Genomic DNA, 24,172 nt, shown 5'->3' on the forward strand with positions numbered 1-24,172 from the left:
ATTAAATGTAAATGGTCTCTACCAGAAACCCACTAAATACAATGATATATGTAGGTTAACAATAAAAGCATGCTAAATGTAATATGGCACCTGGATTGAATTATAGAACAGAAAAAGAACATTAGTAAAAAATCTGGTGAAATCCAAATAAAATCTGTAGTTTACTTAATAGAGTACTATACCAATGTTAAATTCTTGTAAGTACCGCACGCTAACTGATTGCGCCACTAGAGCTCCCCAATGTTAAATTCTTACTTTTGATAAATGTGCCTTTCCTAAGATGTTAACATTGGGGGAAACTAGATGAAGGGAATACAAAAACTCTCTGTATTATTTCTGCAACTCATTTATAAATCTGAAATTATTTAAAAATTGAAAAATATATTTTAAGTAAAAAGAGGAGAAAATGTATACCATGAAAACATTAATGAATAGAAAATTGCAGTGGCTGTATTAACATCAGACAAAGTATATGTCAAAGCAAGGAAAATTACTAGAGTTAAAAAGGGACATTAAATAATGATAAAAAGGCTCAATTCACCTAAAGACGTAACAATCCTAAATGTATATGCACCTAACATAAGAGCCTTAAATACACGAAGCAAAAATTGATAGAACTAAGGGAAGAAATGAACAAATCTACAATTATAGTTGGAGACTTAATCTTCCTTTCTCAGTAATCAATAAAACAAGTGCACAGAAAATAATCAAGGATATCAAAACATAAAGTTGTATACTTTACATATATATAACTCCTATTTGTCAAACAGACCTCAATAAAGCTGAAAAATAAAGAAATAAAAAATAATGTTGCAATTAAATAATTAAATCACATTTTAATTTTTTAAAGGAAAAAATCAATAATAGAGAGGAACTGAACAACACCGTCAACCAAATTTATAAAACATTTCACCTAATAACAACAGTTTTCAAGTGCACATGGAACATTCACCCAGCTAGACCATATCTTGGGGCATAAAACACAATCTTAACAAATTTTAAAGTATTGGAATAATACAACGTATGCTCTCTGACCAAAATTTAATTAAGCTAGAAATCAATAAAATAAAGACTCTGGAAAAACTTCCAACACTCTAAATACTCAAAACAACACACTTCTAAATAATTCACTGGTCAAAGAAGAAGTCTCAAGGGAAATAAAAATTCAACATATCAATTTGTGAAATGCAGCCCACAGCAGTGCTTAGAGGGAAATTTACAGAGTTAAAAGCTTATATTGGAAAAGAAGAAAGGTTTTAAATCAACCATCCACCTAAAAAAAAAGAGAGAGAGAGTAAATTAACTCAAAGCAAGTAGAATAAAAAACAGAAGCCAATTAAATTGAAAAGAGAAACACCAATAAAATAAAAAGCTGGTTCTTTGAAAAGATGAGTAAAATTGATAGGCCTCTAGCCACCCTCCAAAATGAATGAATACAGTAGTCCCCTCTTACCTGTGGTATCACTCTCTGCAGTGTCAGTTACCCACAGTCAACTGCAGTCTGAATACATTAAATGGAAAATTCCAGAAAGACTCATAAGTTTTAAATTGCATGCCATTCTGAGTAGCTTAATGAAACCTCTCTTGGGACAACCATCTGGGACATGAATTATCCCTTTGGCAAGCTGTATATGCTACCCACCCATAAGATCTACTGTCATGGTATCACAGCTCTTGTGTTCAAGTAACCCTTCTTTTACTTAATAATTGCCTCAAAGTGCAAGAGAAGTGATATTGGCAATTCAGATATGCCAAAGACAAGTTATGAAGTGCTTCCTTTAAGTGAACAGACTACAGTTCTCAACTTAATAAGGCATTTTATCATCTCACATAAGAAGGGTCTAAGTACAATACAATAAGGTATTTTGAGAGACACCACATTCAGATGACTTTTATTACAGTACTAGAGGCCCGGTGCACAAAATTCGTGAGTGGGAGGAGTGGGGGGGTCCCCTCAGCTGAGCCTGCACCCTCTCCAAACCGGGACATCCTTCTCACAATCCAGGACCACTGGCTCCTAAATGCTCACCTGCCTGCCTGCCTGATCGCCCCTAACTGCCCCCCCTGCTGGCCTGGTCACCCCCAACTGCCCCCCCCCCGCCGGCCTAGTCACCCCCCCCCCCACTGGCCTGGTTGCCTCTTACTGCCCCCCATGCCATCCTGGTTGCCCCTCACTTCCCCCCCTGCCAGCCTGGTCACCCCCAACTGCCCCCCCCCATGGGCCTGGTCACCCACGCAGCCTGCTGTTTGGTCATTTGGTCGCCCCCTCACTAACCCCCCTGCCGGCCTGGTCACCCCACGCAGCCTGCTTGTTTAGTCGTTTGGTCATCCCTCACTAACCCCCCTGCTGGCCTGGTCGCCCCACGCAGCCTGCTTGTTCAGTCGTTTGGTCGCCCCTCACTAACCCTCCTGCCAGCCTGGTCACCCTACACAGCCTGCTTGTTCAGTCGTTTGGTCATCCCTCACTAACCCCCCTGCTGGCTTGGTCACACCACGCAGCCTGTTCGGTCGTCCGTTCGGTTGCAATGGTCACTTAGGCTTTTATATATATAGTTTTAATTGATTTATTTAATTATTAATTACTAATGGCCTGGTGCACAAAATGCGTGCACGGGAGGGAGGCTCAGCCCGGCCTGCACCCTCTCCAATCTGGGACCCCTCGGGGGGTGGGGGGTGACTAGGCCAGCGGGGGGGGGGGGGGGGGCAGATCCCTGTGCGATCGGGCCTAAACCAGCAGTTGGACATCCCTCTCACAATCTGGGACTGCTGGCTCCTAATCGTTCACCTGCCTGCCTGCCTGATCGCCCCAACCACTCTGCCTGCCAGCCTGATCGCCCCCAACTGCCCCCCCAGTCAGCCTGATACCCCCCAACAGTCCCCCCCTCGTTGGCCTGCTTGCCCCCAACTGCCCCCCCCTCCCAGCAGCATGGTTGCCCCCAACTGCCCCCCCGCCGCCAGCCTGATCACCCCTGCCTCTGCCTTGGCCCCACCACCATGGCTTTGTCCGGAAGGATGTCCGGAAGGTCTCCTGGAAGGTCTCCCAGTCTAATTAGCATATTACTCTTTTATTAGTATAGATTATTAATCTCTTACTGTGCCTAATTTATAAATTAAATTTTATCATAGGTATGTTTGTATAAGAAAAAAAACATAATTTACATACATAGGGTTGAGTATCATCCACAGTTTCAGGTACCCACTGGGGGTCTTGTAATGTATCCCCCACAGATAAGGGGGGGCCTATTGTAGAGAAAGTATCAATATCAGGAATGAAAGAAGCAGTATCACTATAGATCCACAGACATTAAAAGGAGAAAAAGGATACTAATACAAACAAATCTATGTACATAAATTCAACAACTTAGATGAAATGGACCAATTACTTAAAAGCTGCAAAGTACCAAAACTCACTAGAAAGAAATAGACTACCTGAATAACCTATATCTATTAAAGAAATTGAATCTGTAGTTTAAAACCTTCACACAAAGAAAACCCTAGACTCAGATGGCTTCACTGGAGAATTCTACCAAACTTAAAGAGAGAATTTTACACATCTCTTCCAGAAAAATTAAATGGAACATTCTCTAAATGGCTTTATAAAACCAGCATTATCCTGATACTAAAACTAGACAAAGACAGCACAAGAAAAAAACAAAACTACAAACCAATATCCACGTGAACAAAGATGCAAATTCCTCAACAAAATATTTTAATGAACCTTGACCTAAATTTAATAAGTCATCTAAAAACTAACATGAATCATAGTTGTAAATGTAAAATGTGAAACTATAAAAAAACCTTTAGAAAGAAAGAAAGAAGACTATCTTGGTAACCTTGGACAAAGAATTTTTATACCAAAGCATGATCCATAAAAGAAATACACAAATTTGACTTAATGAAAATTTAAAACTTTAGCTCTACAAAAGACATTGTTAAGAGATGAAAAAGAAAAACTACACATTAGGAAAAAATATATACAACTTATTTATCTGACAAAAGATTCATATCCAGGATATATTAAAAGAAAAAAACAAAACTCACAGAAAGAAAACAAATAATCCAATTTAAAAACTAGGCAAAAGGCCCGGGCTGGTGTGGTTCAGTTGGTTGGAGCATAGTCCCATGCACCAGAAGGTCTCAGGTTCAATTCCCAGTTAGGGCACATACCTAGGTTTCAGGTTTGGCCCCCTGTTGGGGCATGTACAGGAGGCAACTAATAGATGTATTTCTCTCATCTCTCTCTCTCTCTCTCTCTCTCTCTCTCTCTCTCTCTCTCTCTCTCTCATCTCTCTCTCTCTCTTTCTCTCCTCTCTAAAATAAATTTAAAAACCAGGCAAAATATTTGAGCAGACACATCACCAAAGATATATAAAATACATGGTAATAAGTATATGAAAAGATGCTCAATATCATTAGCCATTAGGGATATGCAAATTGAAATCACAAGATAACACAACATACCTATTAAAGTGGCTAGAATAAAAACTCTGAATGTTCAATGTCACTAATCATCAGGGAAATGCAAATCAAAACTACAATGAGATATTACCTCACACCTGTCAGATGGCTATGACAAAAAAAAAAAAAAAAAAAAAAGACATTAAGTGTTAGCAAGAAAGTGGAGAAATGTTGGAACCCTTGCATGTTGGAACTATTGCTGGGAATGCAAAAGGGTACAGCTGCAATGGAAAAACAGTATGGAGGTTCCTCAAAAAATTAAAAAAAGAACTACCGTATGATTTAGCAATCCCACTTCTGTGTATATACTCAAAGAAATTGAAATCAGGATCTTCAAAGAGATATTAGCTCTCCCAGTGTTCATCACAGCACTATTCACAATAGCCAAAATTGGAAATGTCCATCAATAGATGAATTGATTTTACAATGGGGCACATTGGAATACTACTCAGCCTTTTCAAAGAAGGAAAATGTGCCTGGCCAGCTTAGCTCAGTGGTTGAGCATTGACCTATGAACCAGGAAGTCATGGTTCAATTCCCAGTCAGGACATATGCCCGGGTTGCAGGCTTGATCCCCAGTGTGGAAGTGCAGGAGGCAGCAAATCAATGATTCTCTCTCATCACTGATGTTTCTATCTTACTCTCTCCCTCTCCCTTTCTCTGTAAAAATCAATAAAAATATTTTTAAAAACATTTTTAAATAAATAAAGGAAAATATGACACAAGCTACAACATGAACAAACTTTGGTGACATTATGCTAAGTGCAATAATCCAGTCATAGAGAGAGGAATTGTGCATGATTCTGCTTATATGAGTTACCTAACAGAGTCAAATTCACAGAATTCAAGTGGAATGATAGTTGCCAGAGGCTGGGGGAGGGCAAAATGGGAGTTTACTAATCAATGGGCATAGAATTTCAGTTAAGATGAATAAACTCTAGAGATATTATAAACCTTGTACCTATAGCCAACAATAATGTATTGCACATCTAAAATTTTGCTGAGGGTAAATCTCACATTAAGTGTTCTTACCACAATAACATAAGCTTTAAAAAAATTGACAATTCCAAGTGCAAATGAGGATATGGAACTCTCATATATTGCTGATGGGAATGTAAAATGGTACAACCGCTTGATGAATGGATAAACAAACTGTTACATAACTAACAATGAAATACTACTCAGCAATAAAAAATAACAAACTACTGATAGATGTAACAACATGGATTAAATCTCCACAGTATTGTGCTGAGTGAAAGAAGCCAATCTCAAAGAGTTACCAGTATATCCTATAGTGTAATTCCATTTATAGTGCATTCTAGAAAAGGCAAAACACAGGAATGGAGAACTGATCAGGGGTTGCCAGGGATTAGGAGTCAAAAAGAATCTGACTACAAAGGGGGAGCAGAGGGGAGCTTTTTGAGGTGAAGGAACTGTTCTCTATCCTGACTGTGGTGGTGATTACATGAATCTATACATGTATTAAGATTCATGGAACTGTATACCAAAATTTCTTCAACTGTACTATATGTAAATTGTAAAAATAGTAACAATAAAAGAAAAAATAACTAAAGCTGTTAAAAATAAAAGGAAAAATACAGTCGCTATATATGAACTAGAACTTTAAAAGCTTTTCAAATATTAGTGGTATTGAACTTAGTCTTTGAAGGAGAGTATTTGATTATAGTTCCCTAACAGAAATATATTTCCAAATAGAAAAAAAACAGTTTGTTCCAGGGACACTGCGTATTGGCCTAAAGTCACAACTAGACTGCAGGGGTTCTGATACCTAAATTTTGGCCATAATAACACTGATACTTGCTCAAAATACAGACTAGCACCCATACTTTGAACTCTATACTGGATTTTATAATACCCCCAAAAGTCAGCATTCAGTTGTCACAAATAAGCCAGGTTTTGTGATTAAACCATGGTAGAAAAAAAACAAAACAGCTAGAAAGGCCTTGACAACTCAACATCTATAAACAGAATCAGTGCCTATAAGGAACTGATGTTTCTGGATTCCTGGCTAGAAAAGTGACACAGTTTGGAGATATTTTTTTCTTGAAAATTTGCAACAGATTGCACTAATAAATGCACTGCTCTTAAAACAAAACAACAACAACAAAAAAACAAAAAACAAAAAACGGACACCTTTCTCTGAGCACTCCCCTGGGCAGAGGCAGCAGAACAGAGCCCAAGCAGTGCCCTGTATGACTGCTATGCCTCATCACTGGAAACCAGCAAGGTGGCCTGCTGAGGAGTGGGAAACGGAAGATGTGGCAACTCCTAAACCTACTGGGGACAATATAAACCAAAGACTTACTAATGGTCAGGAAGGAGCATGTGGCTAGGAACAAAGCACATCAGCCCCCAAGGGTTAGGTTGGATATAATCTGATTAAAATTAAACATGGAGCTCTAGCCGATTTGGCTCAGTGGATAGAGCGTTGGTCTGCGGACTGAAGGGTATGGGTTCGATTCCAGTCAATGGCATGTACCTCGGTTGCAGGCTCTGTCCCTGGCCTGGTTGGGGTGCATGTGGGAGGCAACCAATCGATGTCTCTCTCACATCAGTGTTTCTCTGTCTGTGTCTTCCCCTCTCCCTTCCACTCTCTCTAAAAATCAATGAAAACATTTTCCTCAGGTGAGGATTAACAAACAAAATGAAAAACACTCAAATCTAATAACGAGTCTCTGACAGCCACTCATCACACAGAATGGACTTATTTTCTTTGAACTAGAAAGCTTTTGAGCAATTTCTAATGCCAAGAGTCTACATTAAGATCCCAAAATAAAAGAAGTCTTACCCCTTTGGCACTTATGTCTGAAGTTTCCAGTATGAACCAGAAAAAGAAAAAGCCTGTGAGGTAAGTGAAATACTCACATGATCATTCTACTTTGTTTCCCCGCTATAGTTAACCACTCAATCTGTGTCTTTCTTGAGTCTTATAGTCACTCTGCCTTTTCTGGAGACAAGAAATAAGAAATATTATAAAAGAAGGAAAGCAAAAAAAATTTTGTTTAATCTATCAGTAGTACTTGCACTAGAATATCTATATTAATAAAACAAATGGCCATGATTCAGTTAAGTGGTCTTTACAAACTTTCCTCATCCAAGGCTACCTGAAGAATGCCTTCCCAAGGGGCTGTTTAACTGTTCTTAGTCACTGTTACTGTGAGCACTCAAACTAGGAAGCAGGTACAAGCTTACAATGTGATTGCACAGAGAACCTCCTAATGGGATTACTGTACGGATGCTTTGTAACCCTAAACAGACTGCTAAATTTACTAACATTTTGTACATGAACTCTGCCTGCTCTACTGGTTCCACACAAACTATGGGGACTTCTACCAACTGTCTAAGCACAGACTGTGGCAAATGCTAATGGAATTTGCATGAACTCAATAACTTTAGTGGTGAGAAGAGAAAAAATATTAACAAATTAAAGGAAATGTTTTATTGCATTACATTAAATTACTTTTCTCATTCTGTTATTTTGTATGTACATATTCTGACTAGAGGCCCGGTCACAAAATTAGTGCACGGTAGGGTCCCTAGGCCTGGCCGGCGATCAGGGCTGATCTGTGGGGCAACCAGCAGGGCAATCGGGGGGGGGGGGGGGGAGGCCCGCTGGCACCCGCCTTGGCCGGCCTGGTGCTGCCCGCTAGCCGGCTACACCCACCGCCACCACTGGCACCCTCCTTGGCTGGCCTGAGGCCTGCAGGCTGAGGGCAGCTCCTGCATTGAGCATCTGCTCCCTGGTGGTCAGTGTGCATCATAGTGGTCATTCCACCATTTGGTCGATTTGCATATTAGGCTTTTATTATATAGGACTAGAGGCCTGGTGCACAAAATTCGTGCACGGAGGGAGGTGTCCCTCAGCCAAGCCTGCACCCTCTCCAATCTGGGACCCCTAGAGAGATGTCCTACCAGGATCGGGCCTAAACGGGCAGTTGGACATTCCTCTCACAATACAGGACTGCTGGCTCCCAAATGCTCGCCTGCCTGCCTTCCTGATTGCCCCTAACCACTTCTGCCTGCCAGCCTGATCACCACCTAACCACTCCCCTGCCAGCCTGTTTGCCCCTAACTGCTCCCCTGTCAGTGTGTTTGCCCCTAACTGCCCTCCCCTGCAGGCCTGGTCCCCCCTAACTGCCCTCTCCTGCAGGCCTGGTTCCCCCCAACTGCTCTCCCCTGCAGGCCTGGGTCCCCCACAACTGCCCTTCCCTGCAGGCCCGGTCGCCCCCAACTTCCCTCCTCTGCTGGCCTGGTCATCCCTAACTGCCCTCCCCTGCAGGATTGATTGCCCCAACTGCCTTCCCTTGCAGGCCTGGTCCCTCCCAACTGCCCCCCTCCAACTGCCCTTCTCTGCAGGCCCGGTCGCCCCTAACTGCCCTCCCCTGCAGGCTTGAGCGCCTCCAACTGCCCTCCCTTGCAGGCCTGGTCCCTCCCAACTGCCCTCCCCTGCTGGCCATCTTGTGTCCACATGGGGGCAGCCATCTTTGACCACATGGGGCAGCCATCTTGTGTGTTGGAGTGATGGTCAATTTGCATATTACTTTTATTAAATAGGATGTTCCAATCACCCTTTATTTTTTCTTATTCAATGATCTTTACTGACTACAAAAGGCTGGGACAGAACCCAAGTTCCCTGAGCTCAGCCTTTGCTCTAAATCCCCACTATATTTTGAAGTTGCACATGACAGCCCACGTGTCTTGTACTCCAGCTTGGCCAAGGAAGTTTATGCAAGTCAAGTCTGACATTTTGTGTCTAAAGCCCAATTCAGTACCCTAAAAGAATGCAACAGCACTGGCTGATAAGGCTTTCCCTCTTCCTTTCTGCTTTCACATATTAGAATCCTCTCAGTTGCTATCCTTAATTCTCCCTGCAATTTCAAATACTATTGCTCTCGTGAAGCACAGAGGATATAAGCAAATGATCAAAGAAAGAAAGCCAGGGAATTCAGGAAAGACAAAACAGTCATTCATCAGGTCTATGAAAAGGAGTATAATTTTTGTTTCTCTATCCAGGGGTCCTCAAACTATGGCCCACGGGCCACATGCGGCCCGCCGAGGACATTTATCCTGCCCGCCGGGTGCCGCTGCCTGTCCTGCTTAGCAGCCAACTCGCCCCCAACCCGCAGTGCACATAGGAATTTGTTCAGTTTTTTTTTTTTTAAACTATAGTTCGGCCCTCCAACGGTCTGAGGGACAGTAAACTGGCCCCCTGTTTAAAAAGTTTGAGGACCCCTGCTATACACTAAACTGAAGGTTGGTTGAAAATACCAAGAAAAAAAAAGATGAATTAAGTGGCTGTAAATGGATAGAATGAAAGACTCCAAAATAAGAAAAGGATAAAGACCCACAAAGATTAAGTAATCTTTATCAGTGAGAGGGCACAGAGAATAAAGAAGTTGGAAGATTTAGGTTTTCCTTAAAGAAATAACACTAGAAGTTCTGGTGCGGGGGGGGGGGGGGGGGCGGGGGAGAACCCCTCTGCAGAGAAAGGCTTAAAAATTAGAACTAAAGATAGCTTGCTAACCAAGACGCTCTGGATTAGACTGCCAACATGTATTACAGAGCATACTTCCCCAGATTTTCAAAATAGAGTACTCTCTGTCTCTAACATTTTAAAATAGCAAAATAATCTTAACTATTCCTCCTTCCCCTTTCACCTTGTAAAGTCAATCACCAAGTCCTATTGAGTCATCCTATAAACTACTTCTTACATTAGAAAACTGTTACTTAAACACACACATCCATGTGACACACATATACAAAATTATATTATTTTCCTTCCTTCCTATCTTTTTCATTATTATCCTACTCCATGCCTTTGTCACCACACAGCTAGGCCAAATCAAAGAGCCCATTAGCTGGATGTTCATTCGACACTGCTGCCCAATCCTCCTAAAACAATAGAGCAGCTTTGATGGTGTGGCATTCTGTACTCCCTCAGAAATCTTCTATGCTCTCCATTGTCTCTAAGGATAAGTACAACTTCCCAAAAGCCTTAATATTTGGCAAACTATACCCTATCTATCTTTCCAGGCTTATCTGCCACTGGGAGGTTCCACCGAAGCCCCGCTGATTTGTTCACTGCTCCCTGAAAACACTCTGTACATTCTCACCTTCTCACTTTGGCTCACACTGTTCTACGCAACCATTCTGTAAAGTCCAGCGCAAATCATACCTCTTCCATCAACCATACTAGCTTGAAGTTCTTTTCTTTCTAAAAAATCAATTTACTTATTTTCTATACCACTTATGTGGCAATTAAACCTTTTTCAATTGCTATCATGAACCATTATGAAAACTAATTATTAAGCGTTTTGTGTTTATAATTTATTTCACCAAATAAATAAGTTCCTAAAATATAAGGTTTATCTTTTCTGTATCTTTCAGTACTTGCCACAAGGTCTCACCTTCAGTTGTTGCTCACTAAATATTTGTTGGTTGTGTGTGGTCAGGATAGGTGATTTATAGTTCCCCACTGAAAGCAATAATTCCATGTATGTAGTGAGACCAATAGCTCTCAAGGTCATGTCTTTCTCTATACTTTTATTTTCATAGATAATTTTCCAATGGAAATCCTAAAAAGCAATGTATGTAATACAAAAGGACTCCTTTGACCCAAACTAACTTTTTACTTTAAATAAGCTAAGAAATTAGGATATATATTTCACTATGAAAAATAAAACAGAGGGATTATCTATGTCTAAAGAAAAATGGGGGATTAATTGATCTAAGATGATCTAGAATTAGAGTTCAAATCCTCAAACTATTTTAATAGTCTTCCTCAAAAGACAACAGAATTAATGTGTCTGGGGTCAGAGGAGAGAATGTGTATACCTGCATATACATGAACAAAAGAATACTTGTAACAAGAGAAACTGGTAACAGTAGTTGCCTTTATGGAATACACACTGGGTGATTGGAAGAGAGTATAAGAAGACTTAACTGTGAACTCTCCTATATTTGAACTCAATATTAACTATTCAAACAAATAAATATAAAAGCTGTACTTTACCACAAAGAATGCAAGAGATGCCTTTAACAGTGCCTTTTGAGAAAATGTTTTTATATTAAACTAGTGGCCCGGTGCACAAAATTCGTGCACGGGGCAGGGGTGTCTCTCAGCCCAGCCTGCACCCTCTCCAATCTGGGACCCCTCCAGGGATGTCCGACTGCCAGTTTAGGCTGGATTGGGCCTAAACTGGCAGTCAGACATCCTTCTCACAATCCAGGACCACTGGCTCCTAACCGCTCGCTTGCCTGCCTGCCTGATTGCCCCTAACTGCTTCTGCATGCCAGCCTGATTGACGCCTAACTGCTCCCCTATCAGCCTGATCACCCCCAACTGCCCTCCCCTACCGCAACCCGCCTCCTCCTCTGGGACCCACCTCCTCCGCAGAGGCAGCTGAGACGCTGGGACCGGCCTCCTCCGTGCCACGCGGAACCCTCAGGCCTCACCACGTGCGGAGCGACCACCGGGCCCCACCTCCGCTGTGTGTGTGGCCATCTTGTGGTGGCCATCTTTGTGGCGGCCATCTTGTGGCAGCCATCTTGTGACAACGTCGCGTGCAAGGGCCATCTAGGCTTATATTAGTATAGGTAACTTAAAATCCTAAAAAAAAAGGTTTAAAAAAACCTTTAAGAATGTTACTAAATTTTTTGCTCTAGAGCAAGAAAATATTCTCCAGCTTTTCCAATGCATAAATAGAAAAAGAGCCCTGGCCGGTTTGGCTCAGTGGATAGAGCATCAGCCTGTGGACTCAAGGGTCCCAGGTTCGATTCTGGTCAAGGGCATGTACTTTGGTTGCGGGCACATCCCCAGTAGGGAGTGTGTAGGAGGCAACTGATCGAGTTTCTAACTCTCTATCCCTCTCCCTTCCTCTCTGTAAAAAATCAATTAAAATATATTTTTTTAAAAAGAAAAGAAAGCAATTTGCAGCAAAGTTCTAGCAGACTTAGAGATAAATTTAAAAAACAAAAACACCTTCCTAAAGTTCTGTGCCCTATTGGGATCACTCTAGTTCAGTAGTACACAGAGATGTACCCAAAGGTATCTGCAGAGGGGAGAGAAGTCCTTCCCTTAAAATCTGAATAGTTCCCCAAATCCCCATCCATTTCACTGCAGTCATGCACTTTCTCTCACTCTCCGCTATAATGATCCTTCACTCTCCCAATACCTTCTTCTCTATCACAATACAAATCTTTTAAAATGCCTTATTTTCTTCTTTCTTCAAGACATTTTCTCCTTTGTAGTCTTCACCAAAATCTTAGGAAATCCAACTGAGAATTCTTCAACAAATGAGATCTCTGGTTATTCTGACCTCTGAGAAAGCTCTACCACTCTCATTTGTAACCTGCTCACTTTTTCTCTGCAATTTAATAATAATGCATCAATTTGTTTTCATTTGAAAGCATTTTACTCAGCTTCTTATTAAGACAAAAAGACACTAGTGAATGTGAAGTGGAAGCCTTTTGTATTAGCCTTAATTGAAGAAGAATCCCTTCTGAAACAAGAAACCAACCCTGTAATAAATTAAGCCCTATTTATTTACAGGGCTGTCATTCAATAAAATGGAGGAAAAGTGTTATTGCACACTGGTTTCTAGTGAACATTAAGCTTCTGAAGGCTCAGCCTTCACTATTAAAATAAGGAGAGAATAAGAACAGATGAAAATGAATTGCTTTTTCACTGACTGTTTTGGTGTTCTCTTTATCAATCATTATCTCAAAATTTAAAGTGACATTTTAATTTTTTTTCTCTCTTCCCAAGTTCACTCTGGTAGAAATGCTAATGATCAATTAAATACCCAAATGTAGAAAAAAGGGAGAAAAATAAATGGCATGTAAAATTCACAGCCTAGATAATTCACAGCCTAGATAATCCATCCCTGGGTAAATAAACACTCATTGTATTTCTCTAATGTTCTTACTCCCAGGAACTCAAAAGATTTCACAGAATAAAAACTGTACTAATTAACTGAATATGAAAGGAGCCCATTAATATGTCTTTTGAGGGATTTCAGCGCTTTCTATTTCCAGATTCTGGTACAATCCTGATGAAGACAGGATGCCTCGCCCTACCAGCAACAGTGCATGTAAAAGTGCTCCAAAATTCCCCGGCTAACATTTCATCATCCTAACCCAGCGGACTCCCAGGATCCAGAGAGCTTCAGTTCCAAGAGCACCTTAGACCCTCAGGCTTCTGGCTTTTTGTTGTTGTTGTTACACTCCCCTCAGTATGACACATTTCCACATACCTCAGAGAAATCTTAACTATTATCCTCTTTCACCTTTGTTCTTCTAGCCCAAGATTCTCCCAGAACTTTTTCTGCTCCAACGCACAAACCCCTCCTAGCACTGATTCCCAGTACACACTGTTCTTCTCTCAGTCCTACATCATTTCAGCCTTGCATAAGCAAAGTCCAGGTGGTAGTGGTCAAAACGCCACTGTGATCCTGGTCGTAACTTATGTTGGCAATTTGAGAGCATTTATTAGTAGCCAAGGGTATATATATTTAAGGGCAGGAGAAAGAAAAAAAGATAGACACCAAGACATGATGACCTTTTAAAAAGGAGCTAGGATAGTTACAGAAACAAAACAAATATATTACTTCAATGCCTCTTATTTCCACCCATGGTCTCTTTGTTGATACATCTTCTGCCCATTTTTCCTCAGTCTTTCTACTTCCAAAATGCTCTCCTTCAAAGGCACTTCGGCCTTTCTTCTGACTATCCCAGAATCTTGCACTATGCCCACGCATTAAAATGTGTTTAGCTACCCAGGATAATGATAATTTCTTTAAAAAGTCAAAACTGTTCACACTACCTGGTTATATGAACACGAGGATATAAAACCATTTAATGGGAAAAGAATCTTTAAGTATGTGTCAGCCAACCTAGGTACCAGTCTCCACTCCACCACTTAATTGTCCGATAGCCCTAGACAACTCACTTGAAGCACTGGATACTTACTCAGTTTCCTCGGCTATAAAATGGGTAGAATAATATTTTCCTCACCTAATTCAAATAATCAACTGACAGAATGATTTTAAACGTTTTTATAAATATACTAACTAACAAAGGTCAACCATGACACCTAAAAGTATGAGGCCCATTCAAATAAAGCAGTTCAAAGACTACATAATGGGAAAACCTGGAATCGTGCTGAAGACCAAAGCAACTCCAAACTTGTATAATCACTTATCAAGTTAAAATATCCAACTCAAGGAAGAATAAAGGGGCGTCCCAGCCGTTGTGTCCATTCCACCTCCAGACCCCAGGCTACAGCCAAAAACAGCTTAGTTGCCTGCCATCTGGTGAGTGCCAAAGCTTTCCTTTTGGGTAAAGAGTCCTATTCTAGAATAGTTTGGGAATGAATGAGGCAAGAGTTACTCTGGTAACTGCAATTGCACTGTGATGATGAAGACCAGCACTACAATGGTAGAGTAAAACCTTTCTCCATTTAGACTAGCGATGCCCAACCAAGTCAGGGTACCTGTGATTCTATCCTTCATGCCAGACTGAAGCTAAGGCAACTGTCTGCTTCTCAGACTACTGAAATTTAATACAGTACATACATACTATATCAAATACACACATAAATACACACTAAGCTGCTAAATCCTTAGAGGGAAAGGAGCAAATATATATTGAGCTCTATGTGTCAGAAACCATAAGGAAACAGAGATTTCATTTAATCCTCACAAACACCTGTAACGCAGATATTATTATTCCTACTTTTATAGATGAGAACACTGACGCTTAGATAGATTAAGTAACTTGCCCAAGGTCACAAAGCTAGTAAGTAGCAGAGTCAAGACTTGAACTTGGTTTTGCCTAAATCCAAAGCCCACACTGCTTCACGCATTTTCTTAATAGCAAAACCATGGCCAACTTCTTGGGTCTTCATTTCACCTTAATTCCTGGCATACTATCTAACAGCATGTCCTCATTGTGTCTTTTATAACTTCACAAAGGGGCAGATAAAAATTTCCTTTAAGACTTCCTCTTTATTTCTTCTTTTCCTGCATTTAGTTCCTATTCCTGCACAAACTATTCTTTTTTAGGCTGAATCACCTATAAGTCTGCCACACAACATTTCAGCATTAATATACCTAAAGAATAAAAGATCTGTTTCCTACTTTCAATACTTTAATAGCCATAGTTTTTGAGCATGGTATAATTTTATTTTTTTAAATATATTTTTTTTTATTGATTCCAGAGAGGAAGGGAGAGGGAGAGATAGAAACATCAATGATGAGAGAGAATCACTGATCGGCTGCCTCCTGCATGTTCCCCACTGGAGATCAAGCCTGAAACGCAGACATGTGCCCTGACAGGAATCGAACCATGACCTCCTGGTTCACAGGTCAATGCTCAACCATTGAGCCATGCCAGTCGGGCATGGTATCATATTCTAAACTAGTTCCTGTCATTTAAAGAGTGGTAGTGACTAGCTAGCACATTGCTTCACACACAGTAGGTGCAGAGGGGAAATATTTGTTGATTCATTGATTAAGAAAGATTTCCTTACTCCTTTAATGAACTTGCTATATTTAAATCAAGAGACTTTATAGGAGCCCGATTCTAAGAATGAATTATTTCACATTAAAGATAATTTTCTGAAAATTTTAAAAATGATTCAGAAAAAAAGATAAATTGAAATATAACAATCTAGTGTTTAATTCCCTAAATAATTAATGGACTATGAACGTAAGAGTTGAAAAGGCTTGGTTTAAAAATACTGTTATTTTCAAAATAAACAAACAAACAAAACAAAAACAAACTCAGAGATACAGAGAAAAAAAAATGATGGTTGCCAGATGGGAGGGGGGCTGGGAGGTTGGGTGACAAAGGTGAAGGCATTAAGAAGTACAAATTTATAATTACAAAATAGTCACAGGGATGTAAAGTACAGTGAGGGGAATATAGTCAATAATATTGTAATATTGTGTCAGGTGGGTACTAGACTAAGCTGGGTGATCATTTTGTAAGTTAATAAATGTCTAATCATTATGTTGTATACCTGAAACAAATATAATATTATGTCAACTGTAAGTGATACCATAAAACAGACAACTGTTTTGCTTATGGTGATAAGACTGACATTTTTCATTTTTTACATATATTAAAAATTTTCTGCAATAAGTGTTATTTTTTATAATTAAGGAAACTGATCTCATTCTGCATAACTGTGTTTTTAACATTTCCTATACAGCGTGGGTTTATTTTCTCAGATATAATCTGTCAGAATTTAATATTCATTAATTCATGCACATGTCTCTAGAACAACGTATTACATAATATCAGGACATTTAAGATATTTTCTTCATTCATGTAATCTTTTTCTTGCTTTCGGTGGATTGTCTCTATCTCTGTATTCTGTTCAAGCAGGTGCATGTTTCTTGTAAACGCTCCATAGAACACTGATTATCAATCTTTTCTTGGTAACAAACACAAGTTACAACATTGTCCCCTGATACAAGTCCAGTTTATGTCTTTTAACTTTATGTATGCTACCTTTCCAATGGCCTTAAAGTACTTCAATCACAGAGAAACCCAAATGGAATGAGATACTTTCCGTGGTAATGAGCTGCCTACCAACAGAAGTATTCAAAGCAGAGATCTCTTATAAGGGATTCCTGTGCTGGGTGGAAGGTTATACGTGCTGTATTTTATGGCTCCCTTCCTATTCTAGGATTTTAAAATAATTTTTGACAAGTCTACTTAGTGATACAATGGATCGCATACAGGCCTCTGTTATGTTGAGCCTTTTCCTCAGCGCACTGTTTAAATCAACCAGAGAAGATGCCCCTCTGATCCAGCTTAACTTAGTGTGCTTTCTGATTACTCCCTGTGGAGACCCATTCCCAAAGTATTAACAATTTCTTGCTATGTGAAAGTACTGAAGTGTGCTGAAATAATGCAGTCAGCAAAATGTCACTGTATCACTTACATATGGATCTGTTGCAGCCTGTAAAACACTGTCTCCATGAGGGACAGCCAAAATGAAGAATTATGTGGGAGTAATAAAATATGATAACTAGGCCTGCAACCTCAAGTATAAACCCAACTGCGCATGCACAAACAGCTACAGAAAAGCCTGCTGACAATAAAAGCAAAGGAGAACCCAAATCATGTACAACATGTGTGCGCTTCCTTCACCGCCTGGGCTGGTCAGGAACTGTCCTTTCAGCACCACAGCAAGAAACCCTGGCAGGAGACTAACCACAAGCAACCACAGCTGGCTGGTGAGAACAGTTGTTAAAGCTCCTACAAAGACACCAACAAGCAACTGCACGGCTGTTTTTAAGAATGCTATAATCCACTCCATAATCCTTTATTAATTTAAAATAAAACCCTTCAAATATTTTGATAAAAGTTGACAAAGACCCAAATGAAAACCAAAGGTATATTAAGTCAGCTCCTCAAACTCAATCAGAGAAACCAATAAACGGCCTGAATTATCAAGAATTGCTTTGCAATACCCACTGCCAGCCCAACTAAGAACCACAGCACATTTACACATACCCTTATCATAATCCAGGGACACAGAACATGCTTGCAGCCCTCTCCAGGAAGAGCCTCAATTTCTAGGACAGGGAATGCTTGCTGAATACCAAATCATCACTACCACCCCCCCTTCCAAGCAATCAAATTCTCTTTCAGGGAGAATTGAAGGCCTTATGGGTCATGAGTTCCAAAGAAAAATGCTGCAGTATTTCAAGAACCAGGTTACAGGCAACGTGCTACAAAGCTTTCAGTATTTTAAGTGTGATTCCCCCGAGATTCCTACCAGGATGATACTGGGTGGTAATGTTATCCAGCCATTTGCATTACACATCAAAAAAATTTTTTGAGAAAAGAAAAAGCTCACCCACCCCTAAAAATCTTCTAATGCACGTGGAGAAAAGAGAAGTATGGAGAGACTGGGGAACGGTGAAAACCTACCACACCCGAAATCTACTTTGGAAAGCTAAAACATCCCCCAGCCCTAACACACTGCCACCTCTCTAAAAGCTCCCCAGGTTCAAACCTGAGAAAACTGTTATAAAAAGCACTCTCCCCCTTTGCCCTCAAAGCCCTCACCCACACTTCTGCTTCCATCCCTGCTTCTCTGGTGCCCACTGTGCATTAAAAGCAGTTTTCCCTGCAGGTAGAACTTGCTCCATGCTCATTATTCTCCCTCCCCCTGAATAAGCCAGATGCAATGCAAAGTTTCTTTTATCTATCCCCCTACCCCCCCCCCCCCGCAACAGATAACATCCTTTTATTATGAACACAGATGCGGAATCTTGGGATCTCCGGATATAAAATGTATTCCATTATGTTTCAAAAACTGCAGTGTAAGTGAGGAAGAGGGCACAGGGTGGAGTAGTTGGAAGGAACGCATGGTCTGAAGAATCTTATTTATCAGGCTGAAATAATGATTCCCACTCCACCACACGCCGCGGCTGGGGCCACTGAAGGGGTCTGAAAGCCCAGACTAACCCCTGGAAAGTTAGCTGCCAAGTCTCCACCGGTGGTTGCTGCTGGCACGGAGGGGACGGAGCTGAGAGCTCTCGGGAAAAAAAATGCAGGGGCTTTGGGGTCCTCCAATTACCATAGAGAACTAGAGAGGAAGGGTCCAAGCCTGTGGAGCTGGGCAGTCCCACGAACCCAAGGCTAACAAGCCCAGGATGCTGCCGGTGGAGGTGAGGTGGGGGAGGGAAGGCTGAGAGGACAGGAGCAAGCTCTGCACCGGGTGGCGTGGAGGGGGAAGGGGATATTCTGAAAGTGGTGTACTCCCTAATGCAGGAATCCTAGCCTTCCCAAGAAGGCCCCCCCGGGGGGGGGGGGGGCAACACAGTCCCAGAGCAGGGGGACGGACGCATCCAGTAAAGGACAGGAGGAGTCTTGGCCGCCCTAGGAACCCAGGAACCCTGGTTTCTGCAGTTGGTAACAATCCGGATCCGGATGGGGGAGAAGGATGCAGTAAGACATGGGGGAGGGGGCCGAGCTGAGGGGCGGCTGAGGAAGATCCCGACAGCGCTGCCCTTCTCAGTACCACCCGGCGAGGAGCCCGACTCTGCCCGGGCCCAGGGCGACGGGGTTAGAGAGGCTGCACTAGGAAGGGGCGCCGAGAGCAGGCAGTGTCCTCCCGTGCAGTCAAAAGACAAGGAGAGCGAGGGTGTATGGGGGTGGGGGCCGGTGGTCCTCGAGTCTCCCCAGGAACCCCCGGTAAACATCAGCGAAGAAAGCAAGACTTCCAAGCACCTGTCCGAAACCGGGAGGGCAGGCACCCAGCCCACGGCCCCTCCGCCCCGCCGCGCACTCTGCGGCAAAGCCCGAGACCGGAGACGGGCGAGTCCGCTCCAGGGTCCCAGGCGAGAGGGGGAGCTCGGCGGGCGCGGAGCGGCCGGGCGGGGATTCGGGGGCGACTTACGGCAGCGGCGGCGAGGGAGGCAGCGGCGGCCCTAGCGCGGGGCCCGGGAGGCGCGGCCGGACTGCAGAGGCGCCGAGGCTGCCGCGGGCGGGACTGCGGTGGGCGCCATCTTGGAGCGCTCCCCGCGCCCGCCCCGCGCCGCCCGAGCCCTTGCATAATTGATGACTCGCGCCCGCCGCGCGCCCCCGCGCCACCAGGCCCCCCGCCCGCCCCGCCCCCGCGCGACCCCGCCCGCGCGCCGCCCCCCGCCCGCGCGCCCGCGACCCACCTACCCCTGCAGGGCGCACCCGCTCGGCCGCACCGCGCCGCGCCGCGCCGCCCGCCCGCTCGCTAGCGGGCTCCCAGGCCGGCGTCCCCGCGCCGCCCGGACCGGATCCAGGACGAGGGAGCAGGGCGCCGGCAGGGGGCGCCTCGCCGGAGCGCCTCGCGAGCGTCCCCGGGCCCGCCTCCCCGACGTCCCGCGGAGCGCGCGGGAGGGGCGCCCGAACTGAGCGACGGGACGGGGCCGCCAAACTCGTGCCCACTGCCCGCTCCTGGGCGTTGAAACCCAAAAGGTGCGACGTGGCCCTTGTGAGTGCCAAGCCTTACCTTTTTCCTGAACCGAGTCGCAGAAGGAAATGCCTGGTAATATTGCCATGCTCGGTTGGGAGTTTCTGACATCTACAAACCCGGCAAGTCAATTTACATGATCTTTGGCTAAATGAATAAAAATAAAAAATAAAAAACAACAAAGAAAAAACAGACGCAGAAGTCAACAGCAGTGGGAAACTTGTGATCCAACGGACAGGGCGTTGGTATATAAGGAGAAGGGAAACATCGCTCCAATGACAGTCCCCAGGCCTAACACTGTGCAAAGATCACTTTTATCTTTTCAGCCTCAGTTTGTCCATCTGTAAAGTAGGCATGAACATTTGAACTGCTTACTCCACACTCTCGTACAAGGACCTAGATAATGAATGTGAGAACTGTAAGCATTTTATTGTGCCTCTCTTCTACATGTTTCTACCATAAGTTCACAGTTAAGAGTGAAAGAGTATGGTCAGGCTGCCACTTACTAACTGGGTAAACTTGGACGTGACGACTTTTCTAAGCTTCCCTGTTCTCCTCTGTAAAAGGGAACAGTCATAGCAACAACCTGGAGGTTTGTTGTGAGGATTAAAGAAGAGAATGCATTTCACACGTTTACAGCACAATTTGCCACACAGTATGCCTATTATGTAGTGTGGCATTTAAAATAGCTTTACTAGGGTATAATTGACACAGGATAAACTATCCATGTTTAGAGTGAGCGATTTTGCCTTATGTATACATGCACGAAACTATCACCACCATTAAGGTAATGAGCATACATAGCCATCACCTCCAAAAGTTTTCCCAGGCCTCTTTGTAATCCCTCTATGCATCACTCCCACACTCACCCCTTCTCCAGACAACCACTAATCTTTCTACTATTGTACATTAGTTTGCATTTTCCAGAACTTTAAACAAATGGAATCATACATTATCTTTTTTTGTATGGTTTCTTCCACTCAGCATAATTTTTTGAGATTATTCTGTTATCAATTATTCAGTTGTCTATCAATCCATTCCTTTTTATTGCTGAGTAGTATTCATTATGAGGATATACAACAATTTGTGTATCCAGTCACCTGTTGATGACATTTAGGTTATTTCCAGTTTTTGCCTATTACAAATAAAGCTGTTACGAGTATTTGTGTGCAAGTCTTTGTGTGGACATATGCTTTCATCTCTCTTGGGTATAAATATCTAGGAATGGAATGGCTGAGTCCTATTGTAGGTATATATTTAGCATATTTAACATGTTAGAAAAGGGCCAAACTGCTTTCCAAAGTGGTGGTGACATTTTACATTCATACTAGCAGTATATGAGAGTTTCAGCTGCTCTACATCATGGACAACATTAGGAATGATCACTCTTTTTCATTTTAGCCATTCTAACAAGTGAGTTGTATTATCTTACTGTGGTTTGCACTAGAATTTAATGACCAATGATACTGAGCATATTTTTATGGACTTATTTGTCGTTAGTAAATCCTCTTAGGTGAATGCTCAAATCTTTTGCCTATCTTTTAAGTTGGGTTTTGTTTTCTTACCATTGAGTTTTGAGAGATGTTTATATATTCTGAATGCAGTCTTTTATCAGGTACCTTATTTGTAAATATGGTCTCCCAGTCTGGGTATATCCTTTTATTCTCTTAACAGTGCCTTTCAAAAAGAAGAAATATGTTATTTTTATGATGTTTGATACATATTATCTCTTCTTCTATAGATCATGCTCTTGGACTCATATAAAAAAATTTAAACATAGATATCTAGTTGTTCCTCCACTATCTGATTACCCTTGTACCTTTGTTAAAAATCAATTAATCAGGTATGTTAAGGGCCTATTTCTGGACTCTATATTCTATTTCATTGATCTATTTGTCTATCTTGACATTAATACAATACTGTCTTGATTACTCTAGCTTTATTTTATAACAAATCTTGAAGTCAGATAGTGTAAGCCCTCTGACTTTGTGCTTCTTCTTTTTCCAGTATTGATTTTGCTATTCTAGATCCTTTGCATTTCATATGAATTTTAGAATCAGCTTGTCAAATTCTAAAAAAAAAAAAAAAAAAAGCCCCCTGGGGATTTTTATCAAGATTGCATTGAATCTATAGATCAATTTGCAGACAACTGACATCATAACAACAATACAGTGTATATCACTCTATTTATTTCAGTTCTCTTTAATTTCTCTCAACAATGTTTTGTAGTTTTCAGGATACAGTTTTTCTCACCTTTCTGGGATTTGTTCCTAAATATTTTACATTTTTGATGCCATTGAATAGTATTTTTACATTAACTTCTAGTTATTTATTGGTAGTATATACAAGTATAATTAATGTTTGTATATTGATTTTATGTGCTACAACTTTGCTAAATTCACTTATTAGCTCTAGTAGATTTTTTGCTGATCTCATCCGGTTTTCTACAGAGACCTGCAAGTAAACACAGTTTTGTTTCTCCCTTTCCAATCTGAATGCCTTTTATTTATTTTCCTTGCCTTATTACACTGGCTAGAACCTCTAGTTCAATGTTGAATAGAAGTAGAAAGAGCTTTGTTCCTCATTCTAGGGGGGAAAACATTTAATCTTTTGTCATTAAGTATGTTGTTAGCTGTAGATTTTTCCTATACACCCTTTATCATGTTGAGCAAGATCTCTTCTATTCCGATTTCCCTGAGAGTTTTTATGAGCTTTAGGTAGCATAATGTATAAGAAAGCCGATGTGTTTTAAAGAAAATCTGAGGTCACAGATTTTTTAAAAATCCAATTCCATGACATAGAGACACTCCTTCTGAAAAATAGACTTGCTTTCCTAAATAATTTTTATTTTGCATTTTCCAATGCTCTGTGGTTGTTACAATCAGGACCTGTGCCCTCCTTATTAAAGCTGCTTTTCCTGAAAATCAGACTCTTTGGAGCTATCATTAGACCTTATTTGCCAAACAGTAAGAGAGGACAGACTCCTGTATCCAATATTTTAAGGAACATGGAAATTCCTTAAATTCCTTACATGAGTTTTAAGTAAGAATTTGCTACATTTAAGTTCCTGGTAGCTAAACTTACAAACTTTTCAAAATGTGAGGATATTTGCTGACTCCATGAGAATCTTTGAAGGCATAAAAAATGTCAAGGATTTCTTTTTACAACTAAGCTTATATCAGGGAAAATTTAATACACAGAGAAATGTTTCCATTTAGAAAGATGAAAGAAGGATTAGACTTACCCAGTGTTGCTCCAAAGGGCAAAACCAAGATTTGGGGTAGGAGTTCCTAGAAGCTCAGTATGAGGAAAGATGGTCTAACAGAGCAAATCAGCACAAAACAGCCCCGGAGTAAAGGAGCCAACAGTGTTTGTTCAAAGAGAAACTGTAAGCTCAGTTGTTCTGGGCATTTTTAGGATCAAGGGCCCCTTTGAAAATCTGATGAAAGCTCTGGATCTTTCTTCTCCCCAGATAAATGTGCCAATCCATGCGCACGCATGCACATGTACTAACACGCAGCTTCACATTCAATTTGGAACTCATTGGTAAACCTGAGGTGAAGAATGCACAGTGTACACAGATGTTTAAAGCATGAAGTGGGACTCTGCCCCTTCCCACTCTGGCAGCCTCTGGTCCTTTGGTTCTAGCCCCATCCTTACCGCTACTTTTAGAGATCATCTTGGGTTTCCTGATGGAAATCCAGCAGAAGCACTTTCCTTCCT

General features: G+C 41.7%; 1 protein-coding gene across 2 annotated transcripts in view; it reads right to left on the reverse strand.

Annotated features, from left to right (window-relative positions):
* Window positions 1–20,265, reverse strand: part of SCN8A (sodium voltage-gated channel alpha subunit 8) — a 196,498-nt gene extending 176,233 nt beyond the window's left edge. Inside the window, exon 1 of one of the 2 annotated variants that reach the window (XM_080662798.1) lies at window positions 20,173–20,265. The gene's annotated coding sequence lies outside the window, so the exon portion shown is untranslated. Of the gene's footprint in view, window positions 1–19,900; window positions 20,057–20,172 lie in introns of those variants that run through there. The other variant, XM_080662797.1, reaches the window with a different exon arrangement.
* Window positions 20,266–24,172: the final 3,907 nt, after the last annotated feature.

Source organism: Plecotus auritus, assembly GCF_963455305.1.
Source record: "Plecotus auritus genome assembly, chromosome: 3".
NCBI classification, from domain to species: domain Eukaryota; kingdom Metazoa; phylum Chordata; class Mammalia; order Chiroptera; family Vespertilionidae; genus Plecotus; species Plecotus auritus.